General features: G+C 31.2%; 2 long non-coding RNA genes across 2 annotated transcripts; one reads left to right on the top strand and one right to left on the bottom strand.

Annotated features, from left to right (window-relative positions):
• LOC104771507 lies at positions 3,181-3,770 on the top strand. The gene is made up of 2 exons (XR_764846.1): positions 3,181-3,292; positions 3,390-3,770. It is a non-coding gene; the product is annotated as an uncharacterized LOC104771507 (long non-coding RNA).
• Positions 8,224-9,001, bottom strand: LOC104771506. Its single transcript, XR_764845.2, has 2 exons — positions 8,864-9,001; positions 8,224-8,556 (listed from the first exon to the last, which is right to left on the bottom strand). It is a non-coding gene; the product is annotated as an uncharacterized LOC104771506 (long non-coding RNA).

Raw genomic sequence — 10,306 nt, 5'->3', positions numbered from 1 at the left:
CTTCTCAATAACTAAAGCTCATCGTAACACTTCTCTTCTCAATAAGATCAAACAAACACTTCTATTCTCAACAATACCAAACAAACGAAACAATACCAAACAAACATCTACACTCTTTTTTTTTACTTGCTTTCTTTCTCAATAAGATCACCACTTCTACACTCTTTTTTTTTTAAGTGGCATCTTCATCATACCATTATCACTACCAAAGAGATGGTATGGATGATGAGTTTGATGCTTACTTTGATAATTATCCTGAAAATTCTAATCTCATTCAAGAACCAATAGAGCCAAAGAAACGGATTTTTATCCCAAGAGACCGCGAAGAAGGCCACAATAATCTCTGGAATGATTATTTCAGTGATACTCCAACATATCCGGACTATTTATTCCGCCGACGGTTTCGCATGCACAGACCATTGTTCATGCGTATTGTGCAACGTCTCTCTACAGAAGTCGAGTATTTCCGTCAATCCCAGGATGCAACCGGTCGGGCTAGTCTGTCACCAATACAAAAATGTACTGCAGCAATTCGCCAATTGGCATATGGTACTTCATCCGACCAAGTTGACGAGTATGTACGAATTGGTGGATCAACAGCTCGGAAATATTTGCACGAGTTTACCGCCGCGATAATCCAGTTGTTTGGCGATGAATACTTAAGACGTCCCAGACCCGACGACCTAGAAAGACTACTCTATGAAAATGAAAAACGTGGATTTCCCGGGATGGTTGGGAGCATTGACTGTATGCACTGGGAGTGGAAGAATTGTCCAACAGCTTGGAAAGGGATGTATTCACGATCAACCGGAAAACCAACAATCGTGTTGGAGGCAGTAGCTTCGTACGACCTCTGGATATGGCATGCTTTTTTTGGAGCTCCAGGTACTATGAACGATCTTAATATTCTAGATCGTTCAAATGTATTTGATGACATTCTTAACGGTAAAGCTCCGGAGGTCAACTACTTTGTCAACGGAAGAGAGTACAATTTGGCGTACTATCTCACCGATGGTATTTATCCCAAATGGGCAACTTTTATACAATCTATCCGGCTCCCACAAGGTATCAAAAATTCTCTCTTCTCTAAAAAACAAGAATCTGTGCGGAAAGATGTTGAGCGTGCCTTTGGAGTCTTGCAAGCTAGATTCACCGTTATTAAAAATCCATCTCGTTTATGGGATAAATACAAAATAGCAAATGTTATGAGAGCATGCATAATACTCCATAATATGATTATCGAGGATGAAAGAGGAACATACAGTTACCGAAACATTGTTTCTGAATTTCAACACGGAGAAGATGTCGATCAAACATATACCGTCGGTGCCGCCAGTTTGGGTTCCAATATGAGCACTACAATTACTCGTCTTACAGAAATTCGGGATAAAAAAGTCCATGAACAGTTAAAAAAAGATTTGATTGAGCATATTTGGACTAACTTTGGACATCTTCCAGATAATGAAGATTAATTAAAAAAAATCTATGAATTTAATAAAATGTATGTTTTTATCTTTGATGTTTGTATGGTTTATGTTTTTTATCTTTCATGTTTTAATTGTATTTTTTGTTTTTTTCAAGTTTTTGTAAGTTTGTAATTTTCTTATGTTTTTAATGTCAATGTTATATGTTTTATTTAAATTAAAACTTTAATATGTTTTCATAGATTTATTTAAATAATTAATTTTTTAATTAAAAATACTATGAAGGACCACACCCTGAAGGACACCCTGAAGAACACCAATGCTAAACAAAACTTAAGAAACTCTCAAAATATAAATAAAATAATTGAAGGACAAAAATTGAGGGACAATGGATGCACATGCCCTCAGAGATAGATAAGGACATGTGACATATTTTGTATATGCAAATGTTTGAACACAATATGGAGGCTCTAAAATATGTAACTAGTACGAACAAATTTGTAATGTTTAATCGAGCAAGTCGTGGATGGTTTAAATATGGTATGTAGACCGGCCGTCGGCTCTCGTGAATCCAATTCTGAAACTGGTAGCCATTTTATTCAAGATATTATCCATATTTCGAATTTTTCTTCCACACAATTTTAGTTGTACTTTTCTATCTACATCACAAAACATAATATTTTCCGGCCGTCATAAAGTCTTTAATCTAAAAAAATGTATGGTGGCGTAGATATATGATATATATCATATTTATATATCTTTTTCCTTCTGTTTTAATTAAATTTGTAAAAATTAAAAGAAGACCATTCATATTTGAATAGTTCAAGTTGACTTTTATATATTGGTCATATATAGCTCTATCCACAACTACATTTGCATTTACATTCACTCTTTAATTTACGCATTTGTTTACTTTTTCTCTTCCGTAATAAGTACTTGTTCAAAATCTGATTACTTACAAGTAAACTAGACCCGTCTTGATCCGGCTTGTTATTTAATTTGTAAGATACTTACTTCTTGAACCAAAGTACATAAATACAAAAAAAAACTCATATAATACAAATTATAAAACATTATAAGTTCTAATTATTTTTTATATTTCTGATATTTGTTTTTGTAAGTTATAAACTATAAAAATTCAAATAAATTATTCAAAATTTTCCTATATTAAAGCAAATAACGGACAAACAAGCCAGAAAAGTGAATTTGTTTTTAAGACTTGATATTTGCCTTGTACGTGTAAGTCATAAATCTGTACTTATTAATTATCCGGTTGTCAACGAAGTACTTGTTGTTTTAAAGCAGGTACGTGGCAAGTAACAGGTATTTGCGCCCATGTCTACGTACACTCTCCTACGGCGCAAACCAAAATATAAAACGACGTTATCCATTGTACAAAATAAATCTAAAGAAACGAAAGCGCACGGATAAAACAAAATAGATATAAGATTATTGGAGTTTCGTATCTATTAGAGTATTAGTCATTAAACAAACTTGACAGTTGCCACTTGCCACTTGCCATTTGTCACTTGCCACATCACATAGATCAACATCATCCGAATGCAGATACGATTATTTGTCATATACACGATACGGTTGCTTTATAAATCAGACTTCGTTTAGTTTAAAATATAGTAAGTTGTGGGTGACTTGAATACGATACGGTATAATTCTATCTTATATTATAATTCAAAAAAACGTGGGAAGTCAATATTGAACAACCAATGTACTTGAAAACTTCAGAATCAACGATCTATAAATACCATGTTTGTTATCCGGAGAAGAACCCACGATACGAACTAACTAAAGTCACGTAAACCTACACATCAATACATTTACTCAAGTAAAGATGACAAGCATATGTGAAGGTAAATATATACATATTAAATACTTAACCATCATTACGTGTGATGTCACTCTTAAAGTTTTGGTCCAATTCTTATGTGTTAATCAATTCATAAACAGATCCAGGTAAAAGCTCGTGGCCAGAGTTGATGGGAACAAAAGGAGAATATGCAAAAGAAGTGATCGAAAGAGAGAACCCCAAAATGAAAGCAGTTATCATTTTGGATGGAACAGCTGTTCCTGAGATCTTTATTTGCTCTCGTGTTTATGTTTGGGTCAACGATTGCGGAGTCGTTGTTCAAATTCCCATAATCGGTTGATTATTATTATTATAATACGGTATATATATCAAATGTTACGTAACGTACTCCATAAAAAATAGCGAGTATAAATTATCGTTTGTTTGTATGACAATGTAATAATAAAGAGATTGTTATGGTCTCTAGTTGTGTGCGATCATGCTATTGGTAAATAAAACTGAAGATTGTGGTGATACTTTTATTTTGGGTATTGGGGTTTTTTCTATTTATTATATATTTGTAACTAAAAATGAGCTTTTCCATGGCTTAAATTATCGTATATTGTAATGATTGTGATAATGTGACAATTGATAATATCATCCCTATTATTTATTTCACGAAATGTTTTTTAAAAAAACACGAAAGAGACGTGATAGAATTAGAGAAACTAGCGACGGAGTTGATAATCCATTGCAAAGTCGTGAATGATTTAAAAACAAGTCAAAATTTTAAAACATGTCACTGGTAATTTTTTAATACTTTTTCCGTTTTGCAATCGTCTTTTGATTAAGGGTATTATACATATTGGAAGGAGACATTTCGATTTTGGAAAAAAAAACTTTGGTGTGTAGTGTTAGTGTATCAAATTATAATTTTATGTAACGGAAAGAGATCATTTATGAATTACGACCATTCACTACAAGAAAACATGCAATTTGGGACTCCAGTTTGTGACTATTTTTTTGGTCGTAAAATAAAGCGACTCTTATGAGACTACTTTGTAACTATTCAACGACTACATAATAATTGGTGAGAAAAACGTCGCTTATTAACGACGAAAGATATAAGTCAAAAAAGAGTCTCAAATTAGCGACAACATTAGGACTAATTTGCGACGAATATATATTGGTCGCACGACGGTCACAAATTGTGACTACTATGTGACTCGTTATTTAGTTGGTAATGATAGTCGCAAAAACGTCGCATATTGAGGACTTATTTGCAACTTCATTTTTATCCTGATTTAGTAACAAAGAGGTCACAATTTGTGACGAGATTGCGACAGATACCTGAAGAATTTGTGACTAACACCTGATTTAGCTACTCCTTTAAGACTTTTTACCCACTCTGGATATTTTTAATTTAAATTTTACATTTGAGATTTATTTACATGTTTAGTTTTATGTTTATGCTTTGTTTTGCTCGACCTTATCAATAATAACTTTCTGAAAGTCTTAATTTTAAATGATTATAAACTAAACATCCATAAGTTCTAAATCTATTTTAAGTGTTACATGTTCTTTTATGAGAATGTGTTGCAATGAAGAAAAATTTTAAAACTAAGTGATGAAAACAATGCTTTACTAAATCTTACTATTACATGTACTTTATACTACTACTATGAGTGCTCCTGAGTGATTTATATATAAAGTTTTGTTCATAATGTGTAAAATTCAAGAATTTTATTTTGTGATGTATATTAAGTAGTTTCAAAAACGTCACAATATGCGACTGAATTGCCACGCTGTTAGGACTACGTCAATATGTCACTCTTCTGCTACCTTTTAGCAACATATTTACGACGCTATTGTGACTAACACCTGAAGAATTTGCGACTAACACCTGATTTAGCTACTCCTTTAAGACTGTTTACCCACTCTCAATATTATTAATTTCAAATTTCATATTTGAGATTCATTTACATGTTTAGTTTTATGTTTATTCTTTGTTTTGCTTGATTTTATCAATAATAACTTTCTCAAAATCTTAAATTTCAATGATTATAAACTAAACATCCATAAGTTCCAAATCTATCTTAAGTGTTACATGTTCTTTTATGAGAATGTGTTGCAATGGAGAAAAAAATTCAAAACTAAGTGATGAAAACAATATTTTACTAAATCGTACTATTACATGTACTTTATACCAGTACTATGAGTGCTCATGAGTGATTTATATAAACAGTTTGTTCATAATTTGTAGAATTCATGATTTTTATTTTGTGATGTATATTAGGTAGTCACAAAAAAGTCACACTTTGCGACTAAATATACAGAATGTTACAAATCAGTCACAAAATACCTACATACATGCTACTTATTAGGGACTAAAACTTGAGGTTGTGACGATTTTGCTTCCATATAGTGACCCTCGCGGTTTCATTTAGAGATTTTATGAATAGATATTTGCCAATATGTTAAGTTGTAAGGTTACTATGTTAGTATGAACTACTATAGATAGTGAATCATTATTATACAACTAAAAATTTAATTTTCCTATTGTGTACATAAGTTTCAAAACATTACACAAGTGTTGTATGTAATGTTAACTAATGGTTTTGAAATTTCTTAATTTCCTTTTCATTTAGATGTTGTGCCTCACTAAAATAATTGATTATGTTTAATATAGTAACTTGAGTGATTGTTACTTTATATATAGGTTTTGTTTGACTCAAGCATATTCACTTTTTCAACACTTTTTACATATAGTCACAAAATAGTCGTACATTTGCCACGGTTTTGCGACTAAATTAGCAATCTAATACTTTAGAAAATATAGTCGTATTTTGGTCACAGTATCGCCATAAATACCCACGATGTAGCGACTAACACATGATTTAGATACTAACTTGTGACTACTTACCAACTCTCGATTTTTTTAATTCGAAATTTTCCATTAGATTTGATCAAACTCAGTCAAAGTTAATGTTTAAAACAAAATTTTCATAATTTCTAATCATTCTAAAGTGTTACATTTTCTTTAATAAGAAGGTTTGACATTTTTTGTAAAACTCAAAACAAAGTTATCAAAACAATGTTTTAAACTCTTAAACTAATAGATATATATACTCAAGAATGCAATTATGAGTAAGTGCTTATTAGTGCTTGATATCAACAATTTTGGTCAGAAAGTAGATAATTCCAAAATTTAGTGTATACATCCAAAATTTAAATTCAAAAAAAAAAGACCTAAGTTTGATTATTTTAAATTCTAAGTCTGATCTAATCATTTTCAAATCCTAAACCCCAATTCCTAATTAAAAAGAATAAAAAGAATAAAAATTAGATTATTATTATAGTTATTGGTTCCATTTATTTAATCAAAATAAAATAATAATAATGTTTATACTAAATTATTTGGGTTTTATTGACTTAAAAATGGAAAGCTTCTCATTGGCTAATCTAAGAAGACAAGGATTGTAGTGTTGTTTTAATATCCACCGTTGATAGATTTAGATCTAACGGACCAAATCTTCTCCTTCTTTTTTTTTTTCTTTCAACAACCAAATCTTCTCCTTCTATTTCCCCTTCTCTTCTTCTTCTCTTTCTTCAAACGATTGAATGTTCTTCTCCTTCTCAACGATTCCTCACCTCCTTCTTCTCCTTCTCAACAATTCTTCTCTCACCTTCTTCCCCAAATTTTGAAACTTTCATTAACCACATCTCATTATCTCACCTTCAGCCACACCTTTGACCGTTCACCACCACCGCATCTGTCGACCAGATCTGAAAGCTTTCGTCGTCGTTCATCACCAACAGATCTCAAAGCTTCTGTCTATCAGATCTGAAAGCTTTCGTCATCGTTCATCACCAACAGATCTCGAGCTTACGCCGTTCACCACCACCGCGTCTCGAAGCTTCCACCGTCGTTTACCACCAACACAACTCGAAGCTTCTGCCGTTCATCTCGATCTCCAACCACTGCATCTTCTCTCTGCCGCCACAATCCTCTTCTCCCTCGCTTTTTTCTCTACCGTCTCGTTTCTCCACAAACTCGCCGGAGACTAAGCTTTTCACTGGCCAACCACAATATCCATATTGAATCTCATATGTATTTTATTTTATTTAATTAATTGATTTAATAAAATAGTCATTGTAATTTTTTTTCTACATAATCATTTTGTTATTTATAATCTTCAAATATAAAAATAAAATGCTGATATTGTATTTACTGTTTATAATGAATTTAAGAAATAAATAATACTTTTAATTTAATTATTTTTGATAGAATTAATAAAATTAAATTTTTTTTTTTTTTGTAGTTTGTCGTTAAAACATTGTTAATATACGACTCCACGACGTAGTGGCTTATATACGACTGTTTTAAAAGTTACTTTTTAGTCACAAATTAGTAACTGCTTTGAGATCACTTTAAGTTGCGATCGAAAATTTACGACCATATATATTAGTCTTAAAAGAGTCCCAAATATGTGACAGTATTGCGACCGTTGTTTACCGTCGCTTTTATACGACCATATTTATGAGTCTTAAAAGTGTCGCAAATATGCCACCTTATTGCAACTGTTATATTTTGCGACCGTTTTTTAGCGACCAACTTAGATAGTCTCGTATTAGTCGCAAATGGCTGTTTTGTGACCATTTTAAGACTCTTTTGAGGGTCACAAACGGCTTGTTTTCTTGTAGTGATTGTTACTTCATTTAGTTACATATATTTATTATTGTTTAATTTTCAGTAAAACTTAGTTCACAATGTCCTTAATTTGATTCCTTTAGGGTTTGAATTTATCCCAATTTATTAGACTAAGAAAGCCAAATAATTACGATAGACACGAGATTCGTGGTTAATAATTTAGTTTGGAGTTTGGAGTTTGTATATATAATCAAAAACATACAAATCGAGGCATATATTATTAAAAAATCATTCAAATCGATGCCTAGTTTCTTTATTACAACACTCGCAACAAGTATATCGTATATATTTCACACATATATTACATATTAAGTTTCTTTTTTTTTTTAAAAAAAAGGCTTACGTTACACATATTAAGTTCCACATTGATTCTTACACACATATATGTTAATATGTATCAATAAATTACCCAACGACCGGGGTTTTTGTGACAATGCCGTGGTCATTGACACGAACATAAACCCTATCGCAAACTACAACGGTCAAAACAACCGCATTTTCAGATATAATCCTAGCCGTCACTTTGGTGTTCTCTCTATCGATGATCTCTTTTGCTTCTTCTCCTCTTCTCCCCACCAATTCAGGCCATGAGCTCTTCATCCCTTCACCTGCAGTATCTATACATATACACATTGTCATATTACAAATATATTTATTGTACTAAAGTATGATACTCGATGATCACTTTATGATTGATTATCAACTATATATCATGCATGCATATATACGTACGTAATTTGCTCAAAGTATTTGTAAATTATGTGCAACTTTTTTAACAAACATATCTTTGATGTGTTTATAACTTTTTACAGAAATTTTAGGAATTATTCCAGAATATACATATTTCAAAATAATCTATAGTGCTTTATAAAATTGAAACTCTATCGTGCACATGCTGAAAGATGGTGTTTATCTATATAATACCTGAGCATCCACCTGACATTTCTCTTCTCTTTTTTTATTCTTTTTTTATTTATTCTCTCTTAGTCTCTTTCTTCTTTGGGATCAAGGAATTGATTTATGAAGATTGTAAAAGAAACCAAATGGCTATTTATAGATAACTTTGTGGTGGCTATTCACTTAATTTCTTTAGGATAGTTATACATGAAAACGTTGAGAAAGAAAGAGAGGTTTGTATTGTCAAGAGTTTGGCCTATACCTCATTAGACAGATAAGGTATGTGACACCTGAAAATGCGTGAACAATATGGTGGCTTTAGAATATAAAATTAATATAATAATGTGTCATGTGTGTGTGTGTGTGTAATGCTTATCGAGCAAGTCGTGGGTGGTTTCGATACGGTATGTAGACCGTTGGCTCTCGTGAATCCAAAGCGTACATTTCTGAAATTGATGGCCACTTTATCATTTATGTAAAGATTATTTCAATATTTAGGAGTTCTCTTCCACACAACATATACTGTTAGTTGTATTTTTGTATACATCGGTTGGTTTGACCACAAATCATAATATTTTCCGTAGTAAAAGGTGCAAATAATTAATATTAAAATAAATAAAATGGGAAATAAGTAATGTTTCATTGTTCTTTAATTTGTTTCTCTCATTTTAAATGGATGAAATATTTCTCAAATTTGTTTTCTATGTTCATCAATCTAACATGAAATGGGATAAATGAAGTGAATATATATTTTCTTACATTTCCATCATAAATGGTAAAATTTGAGATGAATCTTCAACTATTCTCATATGATACAACAAACCATTTGGAACCAAAGTCTTTCATCTAAAAAAGTGTATGCTGGCATATATATATAAATCTTATGTATACATTTTCTTATCAATGAATTTTTTTTGTGGAAAATAAAACAACATATTTTAATAGTTCTTACCACAGGTCCACAGCCTCGTTGTCATTTGCATTTGCATTTGCATTTACATTCATACATTAATCAAATACTCCAAGTTACAATAGGTTGGCTCTGAAACTTAATTTTATGATTAATTAACTTAGATCATCTCCATTGGTCATTTACTAGTAGGTGTCTAGTTAATAAAAAACAAAAATAATAATAAAAGGTCGAGAGAGACACAAGATATTTGCCCAAATCTTCAAAGACACTCTCAGACCTCCTTTTCACTATAGGTCATAATTTCATAGGTTGATTTTTAAAAACAAACAAAAATTAAATTAAATAATATTATTATATTAAAATATTCTTTGAGAATCTATTTTCAGAGAATTAACGATGGTGATGTTCTTAGAAAATGTTATTATTAAATAGAAAAACCTATAGAGAAAATGATTCATTTGAAACAAAGAAGACGAAAACGATATATATTTTGAATTAAAACTTTCTTTAAAACAACATCATTTTGTCGTTCACGGAGTGGTTACCGACAAAGTAAT

The sequence above is a fragment of the Camelina sativa genome, chromosome 20, assembly GCF_000633955.1.
Source record: "Camelina sativa cultivar DH55 chromosome 20, Cs, whole genome shotgun sequence".
In the NCBI taxonomy this organism is placed as follows: Eukaryota; Viridiplantae; Streptophyta; class Magnoliopsida; order Brassicales; family Brassicaceae; genus Camelina; species Camelina sativa.
Note: the sequence above shows the minus strand (reverse complement) of the source record. Positions and strands in the feature narration are given on the sequence as shown.